A 6,000-nucleotide genomic window follows, 5' to 3' on the forward strand; every position below is an offset into this window, starting at 1 on the left:
AAATTTGGTACTCTCAGCACACTCTTGACACTGTGAATCTCGTAATATTGAATTCCCGAACCCTTCCGAAATGTAATGTCTCATGCGTTTAGCTCGAACTTCTATTCCTCGTTCAAAGTGTGTTAATTGCCGTCGTGCGGCCACAATTACACCTGAAACCCTCACATTTATCACCTGAGTAGAAATGACAGCTTCGCCGATGAACTGCCCTTTTATACCTTGTGTGAGGCTACCATCATCTGTATATGTGCATATCGCTATCACTTCAGTGTAATGTAGTTATGATATGTTCGATTTGCTGCCGCAGTTCACGTCACTTCTGTGAAGGTACTTTCACGATAATGAAAAACGCCTGTAGCGTGCAATCAACGAAACATGTAACGCAAAAGAAAAGCAACAGAGAAAGGCAGCAACTCTGACTAAACTGTGATGTGGTTGCCATCGCTGCAGCGCATGTCACCCAGCTCTTCGTCAGTAAACCTCTCTACACTGCACTGTTGTTGTTGTTTTTGTTGTTGTTGTTGTTGTTGTGGTGGTCTTCAGTCCTGAGACTGGTTTGATGCAGCTCTCCATGCTACTCCATCCTGTGCAAGCATCTTCATCTCCCAATACTTACTGCAGCCTACATCCTTCTGAATCTGCTTAGTGTATTGATCTCTTGGTCTCCCTCTACGATTTTTACACTCCACGCTGCCCTCCAGTGCTAAATTTGTGCTCCCCTGATGCCTCAGAACATGTCCTACCAACCGGTCCCTTCTTCTTGTCAAGTTGTGCCACAAACTTCTCTTCTCCCCAATCCTATTCAACACTTCCTCATTAGTTATGTGATCTACCCATCTAATCTTCAGCATTCTTCTGTAGCACCACATTTCGAAAGCTTCTATTCTCTTCTTGTCCAAAGTATTTATCGTCCATGTTTCACTTCCATACATGGTTACACCCCATACAAATACTTTCAGAAACTACTTCCTGACACTTAAACCTATACTCGATGTTAACAAATTTCTCTTCTTCAGAAACGCTTTCCTTGCCATTGCCAGTGTACATTTTATATCCTCTCTACTTCGACCATCATCAGTTATTTTGCTCGCCAAATAGCAAAACTCCTTTACTGCTTTAAGTGCCTCATTTCCTAATCTAATTCCCTCAGCATCGCCAGACTTAATTCGACTACATTCCATTATCCTCGTTTTGCTTTTGTTGACATTCATCTTCTATCCTCCCTTCAAGACACTGCCACTGCAGTGTATCACTGTCGAAGTGCAACCAACACTGCTACAAAAACAAACCCGAAACAGATCAGAGCAGTGTTGAATGTAAGCTTGAAGGCGAAGAGTAAAGTGGCGTTTTCTATTTTCAGCAGCAAAGGCCGAGGGCGAACGGAATAAGTTTATATCCAAATAAGACTCACAGGCCATACCATAGACCATTTGTACTGTTTTGAAGATATTTGAATGTTATGCTATACAGAAACAAATATAAATTGGAATCAGAGCAATCATATCTGTGTATTTACTAATAATGCCGCACCATAATTTGGAACGAACTCCCTGAAACAATATCTATCAAAGTTTGGAAAAAGGTGGACGAATTGAGATTTCTCGCCTATTTCAAGTCCCCAATACCGGAGGCAATACTTTCCTGTGCCGCACTCATAATATCTAGTTTGTGATATCAGAAGGGATTTAGATATGCTATCTGTGTTTCAAGAAATTTTACACGAGAGGTTGTCCGCTATCTCAGCTGTGGGTTATTTGACACTCGATATAATTAGTTTTATTGAATTCAGGAAAGATTTTTTTTTCTGCTACACGTTCTTATTCTAATGAGGTTTAAAAATAACCAGAATGGGTCAGGCTGTCTTCCGTTCCTACAATGACGTGGAAGTAAATCGAAAGTTACAACTGAAGAGTACCACCTGCGATAGAACAGTTATTCCAGATGGGAATTTACGATGTGGGAAAACATCAGTGTTGCTAGCAACATCGTTGTGTCCTGTAGGATCTAGCTGACGTTACTCCAGTAAGACTACATACTAAGAACAGCAACAGCAGCATCAGCTGTAGACGTGAGAGCGAGCCGACAGGGACGGACCGATCATGATGCGGACATCGAGCTCCACTTCTGACTGCATCATTACTCCTTTTTTTCCCTTCTGCTGTCTTTTCAGCCATACATGATTAAACTGTGCTGCAACTTGAATCCCTTTATTGAACCATAGTACCGATTTTTTTAGTTAAAAAGCACCCCACAGACTAGTTAGTAGATGCTGGGTTAACATTTTGGTGAAGAGAATCAAACAGGATTCGCACCGAAGGTAGTTTTCAGCTAACTGACAATGTACAGCAGTGCAGTAGATTCGGCCCGAGGTGAAGACTGCAGGGCTCGAAACGTCCCTGTGAGGCCACAGAAGAAACAATGCACCAGGAAAAGAACATGAGAAGTTTTGTGTAACTGACAATAGCCGCGAGAATTTTGGGTGTTATTTCTAATTTCAGCTCGCCATACGACACGCTGGGCCACCGCTAGTCTTTTGGAAGTGTAATTCCCTCTTGAAATAGAGATGGGCGCGCAAGTCGAGGGTTGTATGTAGACATAGGATGTGAAATCAAAATGAAAAAATCAGTAAGAAAATAGGCAACTACGTGACAAGAGAGATTATCACCTCGAAAAAATGAAGTTGCATAATTAATTCTTTGTTTGAGACTTCGTGGAGGATAAAAATATTGCTCTGGTCCGGGATTCGAAGCTGGGACCTTTGTCTTCGGCGGGCAAGTGCTCTATCAACTGAATTACCCGAGCAAGATAAACGAGCCGCTTTCGCATCTTTACTTCCACCAGTATCTCATCGCCTACCGTCCAAACTTCACAGAAGCTGTCAAGCATAACTTGCGGGACTAGCACTGCTGGAGGGAAGGATACTGCGGAGACCTGGCTTAGCCATAGCTTAGGGGACTGGTACCAGCGGCGTGTGCGCTGATGTGAAACTTACTGGCAGATTAAATCTGTGTTCTGGGCCAAGACTCGAACCTGGGACTTAACGCGTTTCTCGTGTAAGTACTACTCTGCCAGGAAGTTTCAAGTCAGCACACACTACGCTGCAGAAGGAAAGTTGGTTGTGGTAATTGTTTGCTTGTTTGATTGCAATCCTGGTACACACTGAAATCCGCACGCCGCAGTACCTCAGCACGTCACCGGAAGGGCCAAAATATAAAGGTAAAGTCCAGGGATGAGGCGGTGTATCGTAACGTAAGTCTTTTTCGGCAGTAGGGGAAATATCGCAGTCGCATCGTACAATACCAGAAGGCTACGTAAGTCATCTGGATTGGCCTGACATAGCTGTAGTATTTCCGTTGCTGCTGGAAAAGAATTGCGGCACGATACGCCACCTTATACTTGGGCTGTACCACTATATTTTGGCTCCTTTGGCGGCTTACTACGGTATTGCAATGCGGGGATTTCAGTGAGTATTAGGACTGCGGACATGTACTTGAAAACAAAGAGTAAATTACGGAACATTATTTTTTTGAGGTGATAGTTAAAACATGCCACGGCTGCAAAATACTAACACTAATTCTTTACAGACGAATGGAAAAACTGGTAGAAGCCGACCTCGGGGAATATCAGTTTGGATTCCGTAGAAATGTTGAAACACGTGAGGCAATACTGACCCTACGACTTATCTTAGAAAATAGATTAAGGAAAGGCAAACCTACATTTCTAGCTTTTGTAGACTTAGAGAAAGCTTTTGACAGTGTTGACTGGAATACTCTCTTTCAAATTCTGAAGGTGGTAGAGGTCAAATACAGGGAGCGAAAGGCTATTTACAATTTGTACAAAAAAATATGGTTCAAATGGATCTGAGCACTATGAGACTAACTTCTGAGGTCATCAGTCCCCTAGAACTTAGAACTAATTAAACCTAACTAACCTAAGGACATCACCCACATCCATGCCCGAGGCAGGATTCGAACCTGCGACCAAAGCGGTCGCTCGGCTCCACACTGTAGCGCCTAGAATCGCACGGCCACTCCGGTCGGCCAATTTGTATAGAAACCAGATAGCAGATGTAAGAGTCGATCGGCATGAAAGGGAAGCAGTGGTTGAAAAGGGAGTGAGACAGGGTTGTAGCCTCTCCCCGATGCTATTCAATCTGTATACTGAGCAATCAGTAAAGGAAACAAAAGAAAAATTTGGAGTAGGGATTAAAATCTATGGAGAAGAAATTAAAACCTTGAGGTTCACCGATGACATTGTAATTCTGTCAGATACAGCAAGGGACCTGGAAGAGCAGATGAACGAAATGGACAGTGTCTTGAAAGGAGGATATAAGATGAACATCAACAAAAGCAAAACGAGGATAATGGAATGTAGTCGAATTAAGTCGGGTGATGCTGCGGGAATTAGATTAGGAAATGAGACGCTTTAAGTAGTAACTGAGTTTTGCTATTTGGGGAGCAAAATAACTTATGATGGTCGAAGTAGAGAGGATACAAAATGTAGACTGGCAATGGCAAGGAAGGAGTTTCCGAAGAAGAGAAATTTGTTAACATCGAGTATAGATTTAAGTGTCAGGAAGTCTTTTCTGAAAGTATTTGTATGGAGTGTAGCCATGTATGGAAGTGAAACGTGGACGAGAAATAGTTTGGACAAGAAGAGAATAGAAGCTTTCGAAATATGGTGCTACAGAAGGATGCTGAAGATTAGTTGGGTAGATCACGTAACTAATGAGGTGGTTTTGAATGGAATTGGCGAGAAGAGAAATTTGTGGCACAACTTGACTAGAAGAAGGGATCGGTTGGTAGGACATATTCTGAGGCATCAAGGGATCACCAGTTTAGTATTTGAGGGCAGCGTGGAGGGTAAAAATCGTAAAGGGAGACCAAGAGATGAATACACTAAACAGATTCAGAAGGATGTAGGTTGCAGTAGGTACTGTGAGATGAAGAAGCTTGCACAGGATAGTGTAGCATGGACAGCTGCATCAAACCAGTCTCTGGACTGAAGACCACAAAAACAACAGTTAAAACATGGACTACCCTCGTGCTACACTTGGACTCCAAGAATACTCGTGGCAAGGTGCCTGATGGTAGCTGAATGGGTGGAAGTCAACATATCTCGACTCGTTTGCTCACGGTTGCAGCCAACTTTTGCTTATAGACAACGCAGCGCGTTACAAGTCAAATATGTCAATAAACAAGTTTTTTTTTTTTTTCGAAGTTAACTGCACATAACACTTCAGCGGCCGTCAACTGAACATGGTTTTTCTGCATTCGCTAATGCAGAGTCGCCGAATGCAGTATTGTACGCTCGATAATGTAGACAGCGAGCAGAAAGAAGTCAATACCGGTCGATGACATTACAATTTCCATCAGTTCAGCTACTACTTCGCCGAGAGTCTTCTCAGAGTGCGAGTACAGGACAGTATTGTAACAACGGCTACAGTAAATGGATAGGGCGCAAGTACATGTGTAGCGCCACCTTCGAGGCAGGTCGCTGCACGACATGAGCTGCGATCGATGGTGAGACAAGAGAAAAGCGAGCGAGAAACGCGCGACTAGTCGAGGGAAGCGAGGCAGACGCGCGCATACCTGTCGGGGCGGTGTGGCGTGGGTGCGGCCGCAGTGCACGGCACGTCCAGCACAAGGTTAGCGCCGGATTTTGGAGTGGGCCAAGCCACGTCCGCGGCTGGCGGCGGCGCGCCGGCGAGTGCGGCAAGGTCGCCCTCCCGCCGGTCGCCACGCAGACAACGCCCGCCGCCAGAGCAGCCGCGAATCAACAGCCGCTGAGCGCACCTGCTACAGCCGCCGGCTCACGGGCCGCGCATTCGAACGTTGAGCGAGCCGAGTTTCCGACGTCATAGCGCCGAATAGCACGTTGTGGAGTCTTTCTGCACGTGCAGAGCGATGTCTAGCACCTCAGATACTCTAAACGTGCGTCTGAAAGCTGATTAGAGAGATAGCAGATCGCCACCTACGTCAAATACACGCCATCTCCATT

General features: G+C 44.7%; 1 long non-coding RNA gene across 1 annotated transcript in view; it reads right to left on the reverse strand.

Annotated features, from left to right (window-relative positions):
- LOC124787969 overlaps positions 1-5,700 on the reverse strand; it is a 56,526-nt gene extending 50,826 nt beyond the window's left edge. The window contains exon 1 of the long non-coding RNA XR_007016045.1: positions 5,592-5,700. This is a non-coding gene — a long non-coding RNA (uncharacterized LOC124787969). The remainder of the gene's footprint in view (positions 1-5,591) is intronic.
- Positions 5,701-6,000: the final 300 nt, after the last annotated feature.

Source organism: Schistocerca piceifrons, chromosome 3 (assembly GCF_021461385.2).
Source record: "Schistocerca piceifrons isolate TAMUIC-IGC-003096 chromosome 3, iqSchPice1.1, whole genome shotgun sequence".
Classification (NCBI taxonomy): domain Eukaryota; kingdom Metazoa; phylum Arthropoda; class Insecta; order Orthoptera; family Acrididae; genus Schistocerca; species Schistocerca piceifrons.